Below are 18,996 nucleotides of genomic sequence, written 5' to 3'. Positions count from 1 at the left end.
TTAGAAGTTTAACTGAATGACAATAACAGTCCCTGGACTTAGAAAAGAATGATTTAATTACAAGTAGGCCCTTGAACTTTTAAGTAGCAAATTAATTAACGATTCAAAATGTTAATGGAAAATGTGTCACGACAGTTAATGAAAATAAAATTTTTCCAAGCTGACCTGGCAGCTTAACCCCAGCCAGGGGCTCTGCCCCTTGGACCCCGCTAGGGGCTGCCGCCCCTAGAACCCCGCTGCCAGGGGCGCTGCCCCCGGACCCCCGTTCGTTGAGGGTAATAATTAAACTAGAAAGACGATATGTGTAGTGATAGTTATTGATACGTATAATTATTATACAGTTAGTCGCGCACAGCTAAAGAAGGGGATAACCGTAAACGGTGAACGCAACCGCCTTGAGGTGAGTTTCTAGCCCCACTTCCTTGTTATATTTTCGGGGCTGTGTGCATACTCGATGTGATAGTTAATACACTTATCTTAAGTGGTAAGTGTATGCCTTGTATGATTTATGTATGATGATTGTTTGACGGTGCGTGAACGATCTTCGGATATTGCATGTACCGTCAGGTGGTAGTTAAGATATGATTGTTAAGTATGATGAAAGATAGGATGTATGTATGAATATATGATATATGCATAATGTATGTATGTTATGATGATGGTACGTGAACACTCTTCGGAGATTGCACGTATTGTCAAGGAAAGTATGTATGAACAGGTACGGTACAGTTACATGAAACAAAAGGGACCAGACCCTAATAATATATGTGATGTTAGGGACCAGACCCTAATAATATCTGTGATGTTAGGGACCAGACCCTTATAATATCTGTGATGTTAGGGACCAGACCCTAATAATATATGTGATGTTAGGGACAAGACCCTAATAATATCTGTGATGTTAGGGACCAGACCCTAATAATATCTGTGATGTTAGGGACCAGGCCCTAATAATATCTGTGATGTTAGGGACAGACCCTTATAATATCTGTGAGGTTATAGGGCGAAAGGCTCTTTAAAACGTATGATTATGTATGTAAAGGAAGTATGAAGGTAAGAATGAAAGTATATGCACTTACGTGTGTATGTAAGAAAGTTAAGAGGTTAAGTATGAAATGTAAGAAGGTATTGTATGATTATGTGATTAACTAGAACTCACTCAGCGTAGCTAACTTTTAGTATGCACGCAGGTGAGTAGGATGAGGCAGCTCGCGTGAGGAGACACGTGGCACTGAATAAGGGGCTGGCATCGGAAGACGCAAGACGTTTAAGTTTAATGTTTTATTTATTTTGAAAGATAAGATGTTGTTTTAAGACAAGAGGTGTTTTGTTATGAAATGTTTTATGAAAGCTTTTATATTCCGCGAATGTTTTAATTAACTCTGATATTTAGAACTGCGTTTATGAGTAAATCCAACACGAAAGTAGGGCTACCGGTAACGGGGCCTTACATTTTGTACCTCTTTAATTCTAAGAGATCCTTACTATTTGCTTTATATATAGTATAGATTGGTTTTGACCTGAATCCCGTTAGGACCCAACACCTTTCTAACCCGAAACATGTTATGACATGACCTCATTCCACTTGAACCCGTACTTACCCTACCCGAACCAAATTAGCCCTTTTATGTATCGATTTGTTTCAACACTAATACGGTTTGACCCATGACCCGAGCCGTTCGACTCGTTGCCATCTTAACCGGTAATCACGTAACATGTTGATTTTTAAAAAATTTTTAAAGTATATTAATAACATACTCAAATTAAAGAGAATAAAATACTCGTTTTTATGATGTAATTATTTTATAAAAATATTAACGTGTTAAAAAGTTATGTATGTTAAATAGATCGTGGGGGTAGTTATTTTAGAATAAGGGATAAATGTGTAACTTCTCTTTATAGTTACAAAAAGTGTGTAAATTTGAGGGAACAATGTTGTATTTATTTTTGTAAATTAAAGTTTACGTAGAAATGATGGTGATGTATATACTATTTTACCCTTGAAATCTCAAAATTATATGCAATGTGGATTGTATATAAAGCAAATAGTTTTGTGCCTTTTAAATTTTAAGTGGTCATTGCTATTTGCTTTATATATAGTATAGATATAGATATAGATAAAGTAAAAAAGGATAAAATGTGTGATGTGTTGTCTACGTAGAGTTAATGGACAAAAATTTATACCCCATGACGTGATATGAAACCAACATGAAATTTAACAAGGACGGGTAATAACTAAGTTATATTAAATTAATATCAACATGAAATTAATTACATTATATATATTTTTTGTTTCTAAATATACTACTTGCTTCGACAAACTTACTATATTGGGTGTTGGGTTAAGTAGGGATGGGCATTGATCACGAGTACCGAATAAGTATCCATGTCGTACCGATAGATTAGGTATGGTATTTTGAATTTTCATTAAATTATGTACTAGTATTTATGGTACCGGTGCTGGTGGTGTGTTCACGGCTCCCCTCCCAGAGCTGGATCGGAGGCTGTGACATAAAAGGTGTTGGTGTTGGCTTTAATTTGTGTGTTGGGTTTGACGGGATTTTACAAACTTGAAGTGGTGCATGGTTTGTTGAATTTGGGTTTGAGGTATTAAGTGTGATTCTATTCAATGTGGGGATATGTTGCATGAGAATTACACTGGAAGGTGGTTTTATTTTTGAAAAAAAAATAATTTTTCAGTGGACATAAAGAACCAATTGAATAGTCTTTTCTCGGCGTCGACATAGATAAGGGTTGTGGTGGTTGTGGGGTTATTGACTCTGGTGGGTTTTACTAATTGTGGTCGGTTAGGTTTGGGCCGGTTATCCTTGAGGAGGTGCCGAAATTTTTGGTGAGGGTGGTAATAAAGTTAGCGGTGATTTAGTTCATGGTGGTAGTGAGGGAGTCAAAGTGAACTTGGCTATGGCGGTTTGCTTGGCGGTGATATATTAAATCTTGTTGTAATAAAAGCCAATCTATTTTGTCGACCATGACCATGATCAAATCTTCAAGCGACGAAGGAGGCATGAGGACGGTTGATGAAAACACCAAATTGATAGAGACCGATTCGAGATGGTCAATCCGATAGACAAGCGGGTTAGGCTCCAAGAACAAGAGAGAAAAAGAGAAACCGATTTGGGACAAATTTCTTATTATTTTTCTTAATCTGATTATTTTTCTTATTCATGGAAGAAGATTACAATTTATAGGAAAATAAAGACATAAAAATAGATTAAAATAAACAATAAGGAAATTTAGTTGGAGTATATAAACTAAATAATAAATTAACTTAATCTTTAAATACTATTAAAGCAATACATATTTGCCACATGTCACTCAACTATGATGTCCACATCTATTTGCCACATGTCACTCAACTATGATGTCCACATTTTCAGCCTAGTCACCAAGTTTTCATTCAGATCAACCCTATTCGGATCAAACTCATTCCAAGCTGAGCTCATTTTACTCGGAAAAAAAAAGACGACCATTGTTAAAAAAATATTTCAACAGTTTTTAAAATTATGAATTGAGACTTGCTTTATTATCTTGTATTCACTAAGATGAGTCTTTATTTGTTTTTGGCAGGGAACTCATTCAACCATAAAAAACTTCCATGGTTTGTTTCACATGCTTTATTTTAAATATCTCACTTTGTTAATTTTTTAAATTTTTAACGCCGTATGTGAAACAAAGCATGCACAAACCATGGAAGTTCGGGCTCCGGTAAGATTATATCTTTTTCCGTTAAGATTTTATATATATTTTAATTATTATATGATTTTGTTATAGTCTCTTAGGTTGTATATCAAAATCCAAGATTGAATTCTATTTTGAAGTTATTACGGTTTTCGGTAAGATTGAATATCTTTTTTCGGTAAGATTTTATATCTGTTTTCGTTTTTGTTTATATTCATATTAACTATTATATGATTTTCTTATAATCTCTTTAGGTTTTATATCAAAATCGAAGATACAATGGAGATTTTCTCTATTTCGTTTTTCCGGTAACACGATTCAAATATTACGGTTATCAATTAGAACATTTGTTTACATAATTCAAATCTTCCATAATTGGTAATTTATTTATTATGTGATATTAATATTAATATTTAATTTTCTCATTTCAGGTTATGTCTCCAACTTGATATAGTTAATTTCATGGATTGAGGATTTGTTGATACGATTTCTTATATTTTGTTTAATATTAATGTATATTTTTGTTATTATTCATGTATGTTTCACAATTCATGTAATTTATTCGATTTTAATATAATCAATCTTGTATCGTTAGGTCAAAGTCCATTTATATTATTTAATCATTTTGATTCATTTGAAATTTAATATCATTGTCAATTAAATCACCAATGTCAACGCAATTTAAAACATTATTATACTTTCCAATATTATCGTACTTTACATTTTAAAATAATACACATTTAATATGACATTTTAGAAACCGATTTTAACCATTCAAATTCGGATTCTCACCATTTATATAAAGTTTACAAAAATATGTTATATATTTTGACTTTCACCAGTTTATAAATAACCAAATTTTAATGAATAATTGACCATTTTATAATTTTTCAATATTCATGCCTTAAATAAAAAAATATTTTTTAATAAACATTTCTAAATATTTCAAGTTATTATTATTTTATGTCACTTTCAACTAAATTCATTAATATATTTATTTCTAGATGTGAAAATAAAATATATATCAAATTCTGATTCTCAAAATAATATGAATTCATAACTTATAGAGTTTCATTTTAATAATCATAATTTCTAACGATTTAACTAAATCAACACAGTAAAAAAAATATATTATTTTTTATCATACAATTTTAATTAACATTATTACAACTTCCATATTTAATCTTTAGAGTATATATGTGAAATGAATCCTAAAAATATGCCACAAAAGATTTTACCATGTAATATTTTTGACTTTTTATCCATGATATGATGCATTTTTTTGTAAATAATAATATTAATTTACACAATTTATTCAACAATATATAATTTTTGTTACTACATAATTTTAGTTATAATTATATATGTAAAAAGTCTTAGACAATATTTAATAATTTAATACCATTTAAGATTTCAATTATATTCAGAATTTACTTACAAATTTATAACTCAAAATCAATATCTTCATGCTGGTGTTTTTATTTCATATAATCTTTGTATGTTTCTATTTATTTAATATGTTTATATTTTGTTAATGTTTGTAAAAAGTTATTATTTATACTTTAGTTGGTAACATTTAAAAAATTATAATTATAAATACAATGTTTTCTTCATTAAACATGTTATAGTTTTATAATAAATTTAAATAAGATTTAATTTAAATTTAAGATTTCAATTATGTTACATTATTTACCTACAAAATTATATCAAAATACGATTTCAAACACAGATTTAAATACAAAATATATTCCATTATAATGCATTTAACTCTTCCTTAATTTAAGCTAAAAATAAAATATAATTGATCTTAAAATTAATTAGCATTTATACCCATTTTTATTTAAATGAAAGTTAACAAAAGTAACCTTATAATATTTAATGACTATATAAACGACATATCAGCCATGCATTCTTCAAAGTGTTTAAATCATCTATATTTTCACAATTTCTTTACAACTAATTTAACTTTTGTATGATATATTTGTTTTTGTTTTTCAACTTATTAATTTATTTCCAACTTATCAACGGTGAAATTAGAAAGTTTGACCATTCTTATATATTGATATTTATAAGTAATAACAATAATATTAAAATCATGAATTCTAAATGTTCAAACTTATGGTAATTTAAAAAGAAAACAATATTTGATAGTGATACATGTACATAAAATTATTTTTCACAAGACATAAATATATAATTATGTTCAAACTTTGGAATTTCAAGTTTGATCAAATTAATGTCTTGATTGTGTTTATAAACTTATCTTTGTTAAATGTTTGAATTATTTATAATTACAATAACTTGTTTCCAAAATGTCCACATTTAAGTTATTCATTCACGTTTATATTTATATTTATATTGTGTATATATAATTTTGTTGTATTTTGTTTAACCAATTTTACTATGTTTTAATTTGTGGTCAAAATTTTGAATTTCAAATAAGAACAAATTAAATTCTTGATTGTTTTTACAAACTATTTTTGTTAAACAGTCAATAAATTAGTTTAAAACGGATTTGACATTTCCATAATAACAAATTATATTTCAAAATTTTTTAGAGTTAAATACATATTTTTTAATGGGTCAGCTCGGGTTTGATTTTCCTTTTAACACACACGCGCGCGCGCGCACACACACACACATATACTTATTTAGCAACCGATTTTATGATAAAAACACGAAAATACTATTATTACCCCCCCCTATATTTACTAATATGTTTTGTAATTTTTCAGGTCCCGGACTTCATGTATGTTGAAGTATTCCTTATAGATTGCAATTTTTGGATGTTGATTTAATTAGATGCTTAATTTTTAATTAATATGTGTTTTTTCTCATGTTATAAGTTATAAAAAGTTTTTAACTTTTTATTTATCTTTGTTAGTGTTTGTGTGGTTTTGTACTTGAATTTACATAACAATTTAATGTCTCATAATTTATGTAAAATTATTTTTTTTATATAAATATGACATTTGCATTTTACTAAATTTATAATATATACATTAACATAAAATAACTTCCAGTTTATGGTTAAACATCCATTATAATACAAATTAATGGTTACATAATGTTATTTAAAGTTAAAAATCTGTCATTAAAAATATTCCAATATCAAAATACTATCAAGACTTTTTTTAAAATTCCATTAAAATACAAATTAATGGCTACACGATTCTAATTGAATTTGAATTCAATATTATATCATAATAATATGATAATATGTTAATTATGTCAAAACTATTACTTAAAATAAAACCATTTGTTCCTTAATTTATGCATAATTTTGGGTATAATAGTTGTAAGATGAATATCTTTTAATTATGTCAAAATAGATGCTTAAAATAAAACTCGCATTAAAAGTTTTTAAATTTCAAAATACTTTCTAACTTAATGTTTTTTTGAATAGTTCAAGATTATATTAAAATATTTTAATGTAAGGCCCCGTTACCGGTAGCCCTACTTTCGTGTTGGATTTACTCATAAACGCAGCTCTAATTATCAGAGTTAATTAAAACATTCGCGGAACATTAAAAACATTCAAACCATTACATTCCATAACCATAATTCTTGTCTTATCGAGCATTCATAGTCATTTAAAAACAAAACATAGTCTTTTAAAATAAAACATCATAGCAAGATCTTCAGATGCCAGCTTCGTCCAACTCTGCCATGTGTCCTCCTCAAGCTACCTACCTCATTCTACTCACCTGCGTGCATACTAAAAGTTAGCTACGCTGAGTGAGTTCTAGTTAATCACATAATCATACAATACCTTCTTACATTTCATACTTAACCTCTTAACTTTCTTTCATACACACATAAGTGCATATACTTTCATTCTTACCTTCATACTTTCTTTACATACATAATCATACGTTTTAAAGAGCCTTTCGCCCTATAACCTCACAGATATTATAAGGGTCTAGTCCCTAACATCACAGATATTATTAGGGTCTGGTCCCTAACATCACATATATTATTAGGGTCTGGTCCCTAACATCACAGATATTATTAGGGTCTTGTCCCTCTTCGTTACCATACAACCATGCCTTTCCTTCGTTTATTAACTTTATCGCATTCATACATATAAGCAAATACAATATACTTACCTTATACGTAACACTACAACCTGACAGTACGTGTAATATCCGAAGATCGTTCACGTACTAACAAGCAATCACTCATACATTTCACATCATTCATATAAGGCATACACTTATCACTTAGGATAAGTGTATTAACAAACATATCGAGTATGCACACAGCCCCGAAAACATAACACAGAAGTGGGGCTAGAAACTCACCTGAAGTCGGTTACGTTCACCGTTAATTGTTATTCCTTTCTTCAGTTGGGTGTGGCTAACGATATAACAATTACTCGTATTAATTATCTATTACTAGCCATATCACTAGCTTATTTGTAATTAATTCATTCCTTTCTAAGTTCAGGGACCATTCTGTCCTTTTGTTAAACTTCAATTCGTTACTTTGGTCTTAGAGAATTAGACCTTCTAATTCGTTATCTTTGTTAACGAATGGTCTTAAGAATCAAGGGTAATTCGTTACCCTTTTCCTTAACGAATCGGATAAAGAATCAAGCCTAGTTCGTTAGGCTTCCTTATGCGAATCAGCTAAAGAATCACCCTCTGGTTCTCTAAGTTCCCTTAGCGAATCAGCTAAAGAATCACCCTCTAGTTCTCTAAGTTTCCTTAGCGAACTAGCTAAAGAATCACCCTCTGATTCTCTAAGTTTCCTTAGCGAACTAGCTAAAGAATCACCCTCTAGTTCTCTAAGTTTCCTTAGCGAACTAGCTAAAGAACCACCCTCTAGTTCTCTAAGTTTCCTTAGCGAACTAGCTAAAGAATCACCCTTTAGTTCTCTAGCTTCCTTAGCGAATCAGCTAAAGAATCACCCTCTAGTTCTCTAAGTTTCCTTAGCGAACTAGCTAAAGAATCGCCCTCTGATTCTCTAAGTTTCCTTAGCGAACTAGCTAAAGAATCGCCCTCTGATTCTCTAAGTTTCCTTAGCGAACTAGCTAAAGAACCACCCTCTAGTTCTCTAAGTTTCCTTAGCGAACTAGCTAAAGAACCACCCTCTAGTTCTCTAAGTTTCCTTAGCGAACTAGCTAAAGAACCACCCTCTAGTTCTCTAAGTTTCCTTAGCGAACTAGCTAAAGAACCACCCTCTAGTTCTCTAAGTTTCCTTATCACCCTCTAGTTCTCTAAGTTTCCTTAGCGAACTAGCTGAAGAATCACCCTCTAGTTCTCTAAGTTTCCTTAGCGAACTAGCTGAAGAATCACCCTCTAGTTCTCTAAGTTTCCTTAGCGAACTAGGGTTAGGTCAGGGAACATTCCCTGACACCTTTGTCTTTTCCGGCGCCGCCTTTCCGGCGCCGTCATCGCCGGAAAATCGCGTTTTCGCCGGAAAAACGAGATCTCACTCTTTCTTCCACCGTTTTCATCGTTTTTCGTCCCGTTTGATCCAGATTTGAGCTAGGGTGATCCCTAAACTCATCTAAGGTCCGGTTTATACCCGATTCCACCCGGATCCTGTGATTTAAACGGTTTAACGGTGTCGGCTCGTCGTTACGCTTCGATAACTAACGTTTTAGGCTCGTACAATATTAAACTATCATTACCTCGAGTTGGTGCTCGGTTTCCTTCTTGATTTCGGCTAGAGATACGGGAGAGCTAGAGAGAAATCTTAAGTGTGTGTTTTGGGTGGTGTATGGAATATGTGTGAATGAGGATTAAATGGATATTAAGGGTTTATATATTTATGGATCATGGGCTTAAGCCCATGGTCTTTCCTTCTTTCTTTCCTAACCCAAGTCCATAACCCATATTCATTTACCCAACACTAGCCCAACTCGTATTCTATTTATCTAAACCGATAACGACCCACTATGAAATAACGAAATTTATTTTTATTATAATAACCGAAAGTAGGATGTTACATTTAATTATGTCAAAAATGTTGCTTAAAATAAAACTCTCGGATTCTTAATTTATGCATTGTTATTAGCATAATAGTAGTAAAATGATAATATGATGACTATCTTTATATAATTCTTATCATAAAATTCATTCTTTCATTCCAAGGATATACATAGAGATCTATGATTTATTTATAAGTTTGTGAATTATATTTGTACCTTTATTTCTCTTATTAACAATGCATTGAATTGATTTTGTAGTGATTTTAGTTTTCTTCTTTGTAAGTATAAAAAATTACAACACATTTCTTTCTATTTCGATGATTGTTTAATAAACAAGACTTTATGACTTCATATGTCATGATGTAGTTTTTATTCATATATCTTTTTGGCTTCATGGATTAAGTTAGAAAGATGTTTAAGTTGATATTTTACGTTATTTGTTGTTGTATGTTATTTTATTTTAATAAAAACAACATTGTAATACCTTATAATGAATGTAAAATTATTTGTTCTTATAAATACTACACTATCAATTCATTATTAATCTTTTTATTATTATTAATATTATTATTATTGTTATTGTTATTATTATTATTATCATTGTCGCTATATATATATATTTATATACAATTTTCACGCGTATGATACACAAGTTACTAACCATTGAAAGATATTGAAATTTTACATCATTGTTTGAGTCTTCGTCTCCAATTCTTCCAACGTTATAAAAATACATTTTTAATATGTGACAACACTTTGTTCTAAAAGTTATTTTTATAAACATAAAATGTATAATGACATCGGTATGAATGTTTTGTTTTAAAATAAATCAAACACCAATGTTTGATTTGCAAATTATAGTTTATAATTAATATTGTATAAATATATCAAAATCTTATTATAAAAGTCATAAATAAAAAGCATTATAGAATATAACTCAATTTACGTATTACTTGTTATATTTTTTTACTTTTATTATAACTTCCATCCGTGTGTAACACGGGCTTTCATTATTAAACATGTTATTATTTTAATGATATATTTAATTTGGATAATGTTGTTTTTTTAAATTTTCAGGAGGTGAAGCAAAATGAGTTTCTTTTATTAGAATATTTGAAGAAGTTGATGGTGGTTTAATATGAAAGAACATGTTTAGATCTTTTTGTTGATGTTTTTTTGTGGTTTGGTGTACACTAACTTATTGTAACCTTAAACTTTTAATATCTAGACATTGTAAATGATTAACGTTTTGATCCGAAAGTTGAAGAAGTTTTGTGTGCTTGAATTTGTTATATGAATTTATTATGTATGTTGACATGTTTTTCCACTCGTGTATAACAGGGGTCTATACCCTAGCCGAATGTGCAAACTATGAAAGTGATTATGATGATTATCCTGAAAGTTTGTTGTCCGATGATGAAGTAAAAGGTAATATATAAATGTTTTAGATAATGTTGATAGATTTAATAAAAGTAGTATATTGTCAACATCTTTTTAGACTTCCTAATAAGTATATTTATGAACTTTAGATTTGTTGGTTGTACATAACAACTTAGTAATGCTTAGATGTTAGTAATTATTAAACATGTTGTTATGTTAAGTTTATTTTAATTAAATCTTGTGTTGTTTTTAAAAATTTCCAGGTGTTTAGGAAATAGGAGTTTGTGTTGGTATAATTTTTGAAGACTTTGATGATGTTTTAATATCAAAGAACATGGTTCGTTATTTTGTTAATGTCTTTTAGTGGTTCGGTTTAAATTAAGTTATTGTAATTTTGAAGTTTGAATATACAGACAATGTAAATTTATAACAGTTTGGTAACAAATTATGAACAAGTATTATGTTAACTTAAACATATGTTTAAATTGATTATGTGTAGTGACATGTTATTCCACCCGCGTGTCACGCGGGTCTATACCCTAGTTAATATAAAGAAAATTCAAATGTAGATTAACTAAGGTTTAAGGGACCTCTGAGTATCAGAGAAAAATGGACCCGAAATAAAATGATCCTAGTTTGGACACCGGCTATCTTAGTGAATAACGTTGATATATATCAATGTGACTATTATTTAATGGCGGCTTTCGTATTTTGTTGCAATTTCTTCTGTTTAGATAGCAACTGAGCACTTGTTTAATTGTATTTGTTAAATGTTTTGTATTTAGTTACATCAACTGATCTTTAACGAATCATGTTTAGTTATTTTATAAGAATTACTTAACTATTAATAATAAATAAATTAAAACACAATATTTTATATATATATATATATATATATTAGACTTAATTTAATGATCTCGAAAAGATATGTTTAAGTAAACTTGAAAAAAAAATAATTGAAGTATGAACTCGACTAGTCAAGCTTCGTGCCTCCGCAACTTGAAGCGTAAGGAAACGAAATATATCAAATGAAAATTGTTGAATACATGTTAGTTGTCAAGTCACGTTTTCTCGTGCTTGGTTGCATGAAGCAACCTTTAATGTAGCTTGACCCACAGTAAGTGAATCCACAGCTCCCCAAGCCCCCAAGAGGGGAACCCCCTCTTAGATTCACATAGGCATGTTTCCTATCCATCCATTCAGACAAAATGTTAGATGGTCTACTTGTTGATCTTTATTCCAAGTAACGGCTCGGTCAAAAAATTCATAGATTCTTCTATATTACAGAAATCTTGACGCGCCGAGCTTGAAAATGTCAAAAAAAAAAAAACATCCCTTATTACCTCATGTGGATACTTCAAACCCAAAGCTCTATGAATATAATTTTTTTTCTTTTTAAAAGGTCCTAGTGGCATATTTTATTACACATTTGCCTTCAAACATAACAAGATATATAATCTTCAATTGTTTAATCTTTTATTAGAAGTCAGCATACGATCCAGTAAACGACATAGGGGATTTGCCGGCCAATGTATCAATGATGGAACCATAAAGAATAATATATCCGAAGCTAGCATGTCACGAGGAGATTAAATCTTATCTAAAACAAACAAACAAATAAACAAACTTAACCCATCATCCCTTGTTTGAGCCTTCAAACACCACAAGCCATGAAATGAGCAGAGGTAGCAATAATCGCCACCCCCACCATGGGCAACCTTCTTCCCGCAGTCGAGTTCGCAACCCACTTAACCAACCACCATCTCCGCCGCATCTCCGTCACAATACTCACCATCTCCATGCCTCAGTGGCCACTAGTCCACGACTACATCCAATCTCACACATCAACCGAAAACATCCGCTTCATCCACCTCCCTGCGGCCGATACACCCGAACCAAACCAATACGACTCACTCATCGAGTTCATTTCATTATACATACAAAACCATAAACCCATAGTCCAACAAACCCTCAAAACCTTAACTCAACAGGCTCCACTTGTCGGGTTATTCGTTGACATGTTTTGCACTTCAATGATTGAGGTGGCTAATGATCTAACAATTCCTTGTTACCTCTACTTCGCGTCTCCTGCCGCTTATCTAGGCTTTGAACTCCACCTCACAACCGAGCCGGTCGAAGAGTCAACCGAGTCAATCATACCCAGTTTCACAAACCCGGTTCCATCAACCGCGCTTCCATTATTTTGCATCAACAAACACGAACTTGGATACTCGTGTTTCATAAATCACGCAGCTCGGTATAAAGAGACCAAAGGTATAGTCGTAAATACGTTCAAGGAGCTTGAACCCTACGCGCTTGACTCTTTGTGTTCTAAATATAATCATTTACTTTTGCAGCCGGTTTACCCTGTTGGACCGGTTATTGATCATGCTGGACCGGCTAAGTGGCACTCTAACCGTTCCATGCATGAGAAGGCGATCCAGTGGCTAAACCAGCAGCCTGATTGTTCGGTTGTGTTTTTATGTTTTGGGAGTATGGGGAGTTTGAACCGGGACCAGGTGAGAGAAATAGCAACAGGTTTGGAGGGAACCGGGTACCGGTTTTTGTGGTCTTTACGTGAACCGGCTAAGACAAGTCTAGAGCTTCCTAACGACTATGAGAAGCTTGAAGATGACTTGTTTTCGGATGGGTTTGTTAATCGGACGGCAGATAGACAGTTTGTGTGCGGGTGGGTGTCTCAGGTGAGTGTGCTGGCACACAAGGCGATAGGTGGGTTCGTGTCACATTGTGGGTGGAACTCAATATTGGAGAGTATATCGTACGGTGTACCGATTGCCACGTGGCCTTTATATGGAGAGCAACATATTAATGCATTTGAGATGGTGAACGAGCTTGGATTGGGTGTGGAGATTAAAATTAAGGGTAGTGATCTGGTGTTGGCGGATGAGGTGGAGAGATGTGTGAGGGAATTGATGGACGGTGGTGATGGAGAGTTGAGGAAAAAGGTTAAAGAAATGAGTGAAAAGAGTAAAAGGGCCTTGATGGAAAATGGATCTTCTTTTCAAGCTTTGGAGAGTTTGATTGATGTTCTTGTATCCGAAGAATAAAGACTAGGTTCGTTTTTGTAATAGTTTATGTTATTATTACATAAACGCGATGATCGTTCGTTGCGTGCAATAGTTTGGTAGATATGAAAACCGATACCTATTAGAGCATGTTGCTTTGGATCGATAATCACTAGGATGGATGTTTTCTTATGCATATTGACACATGTTAGATTTTTTACATCAAGCTTAAATGCTAGTCCAAAGCATAGGGCCAAAAAGACCTACTTTTAGAACCCCAAACGTTTGTATATGCTCTAGTTTAGGCCATATATTGTACTCATCTCACATTAAGCTGATTTGAACAATTGGTACCTCATGGACATCGGGCTATCGCTTGCGGTGAAGACGTGCAGTTGCTGGTGTTTAAGCTCTAGGTTGTAACATCGTGAGTGGTGATGGTTCAATTAAAGGTGGTCCAAACTATTTAAAATGATAAGATAAGTTAACCTTAAGGCGTATACATTACAATTGTACATTATTTGTTAATAGTTAGTACATTGTTTTGTTTTAATGTTTAAATAAGAAAATTAATTGGAATTATACGTACTACTAAAAAACTGGACCTTTTCCGACAAAAATATTCATAGGTAAATTGTCGAAAACGTTGATTAGCGATAAAATACCGAGGAAAGGCATTTGTTGGAAAAAACCTCCTAGGATAAACTTTTCCGAGTAATTTCCCACAAAATATCGACAATTGTGGTTTGTCGCTGATTTGCGACAAATTACCGAGGATAAGATTTTTAGATATTCCAATCATTTAGCGAGAAACTAGTCACAAAACATAATTTTATTAATATCTTTGTTTATATATTAATCATAAATATTTAAGTACTAATAACAATTAATTTGATTTTATTGCCGACGATTTTACGACAAATCATATTAATGAAGTATTAAGACAATTTTAAATGTATAGCTAGACCAACTTCCGATAAAAAAAAAAGTTATTTTGTAATTATTTTCTGTTTTATTTTTACAGATGAAATTCTGACAAAAGTTAATTTTTAGTTTATTATATTTTTTTTTCTTGACAAAAAACCTAAATTATTTTTTCATAAAATATAATAGAAAAGGCTAAAATTCCATAAAAACAAAAACATAATTTAGATTAAGTATGTCTTTTTTAATGACATGACAAAATACAATGTCATTTGTTTTAACATGTCAAAGTACCAAACAAAATAACATAAGTTTAACATGTCAAACTACCAAATAGTCAACAAACTACTTACCGGCAAATTTTTTTCATCATATCTTCAATCTGTTTTTTGCAGTTTCTCGCGCTTGGCCTGTTCTTTTTCGCGCTCGGCCCGCTCTTTTTTACGTTCAGCCCGCTCTTTGTCCAAGTCTCTTTCCATTTGTCTTTGTAGTCTCTCACGTTCGGCCCGTTCTGTTTCTGCTTTTCTTGCAATTTCTGCCAAGCAGTTTTCCATGTTTTATCGGCCCTCTGTTTCTTGTTCTAACTTGGCTCTTAACATCTTTGACCTTTAAATTGTTAAAAACATATATAAATAATGCATAATACATATTAGTTTACAATTTGTAATGCTAATAAAAATGCTAACGGGTCATTTAAAGACATGATACAACTGTTATGCTAATTAAATGTTAGCAAAATCAACCAATTTTGAATAGACACAGAATGTAATAACTATTAGATGGAATACTGAATAGTCTATCTGACTATCTGTGTATTTGGCATTGTTGTAAAAAAACAAATGACAATGATGGCCCTAGTTTAAACAGCAAATTACCAAGGTTCCCCTAATCCATTTTATAGAGCATAGCACTATGGTGGCCTCAATTTATATCATAACTTACTAAAAATGTCTTACATAATACTAGAAAACAAAGTACCAAATGACTAAAATAGGTACACGTCAAACCGACAATGTGCCAATTACAAACTAAGGTCATGTTCGTTTGACCTTAAATGTAAACAAAAAGAATTCACACATACATAAAAAATATGTAAAGAAACCTAAGAAATTATAAAGTGACCTAAGAATAATAATGATAATAATAATGTTACTGTTATTTTATCGGAAATCTTCATATATTCCGAATACTTTCCGACAAAATAAATAAAAATATATATTATCAATTACAAAATGAAAGGAGTATGTCAATATTTGACGGAAGTCCTGCAAAAATTAGAAAAAGATAAATATATTTAGCAAACAAGCTATAGAATTATATAAATTATACAGAAAAATATATGCAAGTCACATACTTATACACGTCCATTCGTTAACGCATGCACGTCGGGGAGCCTATACTCAAACAAATACGTATAATAGTCAGTGATGGCTCTTAGGGTGTGCCAAAGGCCAAGTGCTTTTAATTAATCAATATAAATTAAATAACTAAATAAATAAAAGAAACGAATAGGCGGGATAACATCAAAATGAATATGCAGAAAGGAGTTTTTCGAAATTATAGTTACTGAAATCTTATTTTTGTTCGCAATGCCCCATGAAAGACTTAACGGGTTTGCGTTAATAGCTATCGAGAACGGAACATTAGAGAGCATAAACTGTGAAGAGTTAATTCACCAATTTGCTATCGAAAATGTTATGAGAGGTTCACAAATCCTTAGTTAGCTATTAGCCTATTCAGTATATAAACTTATTCTAATACCATGATTTTGCTAATTGTTATGTTTATCGCTATAATTGTAATCGGTGATTTTGCATACACATACTAACACATGCGCACATGTACACATACAGACACTCACACATACGCATACACACATAGACAATCCTACACATACATACACATACACACACATACACTCCTACACATACTCCTTCATATATATATACACACACACACACACTAACGCATGCATACACACACAGTAATACACACGTACACATACATGCACTAACACATACGCATACACACATAAACACTCCTAACGTACATACACTAACACATACGCACGGACACATATGAATATACATACACTAATACATACTTATAGCAGACACTCATCATACATATGTCTATACTCATACACATGCGTACAATAGCACACACACTAACACAAACAACACGCATACATGTCATGTACACATACACTACTAACGCATATGAATACACACACTCATACACATATAATCATTCACATACGCATACATACTCTTACACGGCTACATGTACATATACTAACACATATTCACATACATGAACGCATATGCACGTACAAATATGTATACACATTATGTAAATAAAAATATAATTCGTAATTATTAAAATTTTATTTTATAATATTGTGTTCATAACAATAATATTCTTTTATTACTAAAGTATTTAAATTTTAGTGTTATTATAAATTATAGATTATGTTATAAAAATTTATATAAAATATTATAACTTATAATTAATATGTTTATATAAACTAAAGTGTTAAATTATTGCTACTAGTAAAATAATATATATATTTTTTCTGTTTTTAAATAATTGATTAGATTTGTTGAAAGTTTAATAAAATAACTTAAATAAATTGTTTTGACATTTGTCGGAAAATTGTCGGAAACTTATATACTTTCGACAATATTCCGATATAGGTTAAAAAAAATCTTAATTTTATAGTTATTTTGTTGATAAATTAGATTTATAAATGATCATAATAGATAAAATAATAGTATTTATAATCTTTGTCGGAAAATTGTCGGAAGTCTTTTAACGTTTTCGACAAGTTTCCGATAAAACATAAAAAATATTGTTATTTTTCTTATGTAACTTATTAGATTTAACTTATTAATTAATGAAAAATTGGTTTTTATTGATCTCAACTATTGCCTTTTGATCATTGCCGGTCCCAACTAACGATGGTCCCAACTAACATTGGTCACTGATGGTCCTAACTTTTAATATATTTGTTCCTAACGTTCCGCGGCTAACAGAATCCTAACGGCGTTAGTTTCAGGTCGCCGGGAAAACATTTTTGGCCAGGAAAGCCAATTTTTTTGCCGGAAAACACCACATGAACTCCGCCACCACCGCCAATTTACTCACCGCCAACCAACCACCATCACTTAAGCACCATTAACTGATTCTGACGATGGTTCTAGGGTTCCGGCGACCTCAATAATTGGGGCTCTTACTGAAAAAAAGGTTCCTAAAGGTACGATACAAAGTTACCATGATTTTTGGGACAAAATTGTTGAGTTTTCGGGTAAACAAGTGTGTTTTCCGGCCAAAAACGTTTTTCCGGCTACCTGAAACTAACAACGTTATAATTCTATTAGTCGCGGACCGTTATGAACATTTACGTTAAAAGTTGGACCGTCAGCAGCCAATTCATTAGTTGGGACCGACAGTGACCAAGAGACAATAGTTGAGACCAATAAAAACCAATTTTCCTTAATTAATAAATAGCAAATTTGTCGGTAAAATGTCAGAATCATTTGAATACTACCGACAGATTTACGAGAAAATTTAATTTGAAGGTATTTTGTCGGATGATTGTTGGAAAAATCAGTGTTTTTTTTCCTACTTTTTTTTATCGGAAAATTTCCGTTGAATTGTGAGAAATTGAGTTTGTCGGTATTTTACCAGAAAAATGTGTAGGAAACTTTCCCCTTTTCTAGTAGTGACATACAGAAGTGGCGTTTTAATTGACTTCCTCAACTAGATTAAAATTAATATAATTATACTTCAGTTTATATGTTAAATAAACTTAATTAAACCTTAGGATTTAACTGAAAAGGGTAATTAATAAATCCCACATGTATTTTAATGGTTAAAGATCGGATGGAAGATGGATTAAGGTGCTGATGTGATGTTGAGATGACATATAATGGTGATATGTGATCATGCTTTATATTCTTAAGGTGCATGGGGAAAAAAGAAGGGAGCTGAACCGAAGACAATACGATCAATGAAAGGTGATCTTAA

The 18,996-nt window shown here is 31.6% G+C and overlaps 1 pseudogene; it reads left to right on the top strand.

The window, feature by feature from the left end:
* Positions 1 to 12,634: 12,634 nt before the first annotated feature.
* LOC143609277 (UDP-glycosyltransferase 43 pseudogene) lies at positions 12,635 to 14,085 on the top strand (annotated as a pseudogene).
* The last annotated feature ends 4,911 nt before the right edge of the window (positions 14,086 to 18,996 follow it).

Source organism: Bidens hawaiensis, unplaced genomic scaffold (genome assembly GCF_021521415.1).
Source record: "Bidens hawaiensis isolate Kalapana, Puna unplaced genomic scaffold, B.hawaiensis_p1.1 tig00419520_1, whole genome shotgun sequence".
NCBI classification, from domain to species: Eukaryota; Viridiplantae; Streptophyta; class Magnoliopsida; order Asterales; family Asteraceae; genus Bidens; species Bidens hawaiensis.
Note: the sequence above shows the minus strand (reverse complement) of the source record. Positions and strands in the feature narration are given on the sequence as shown.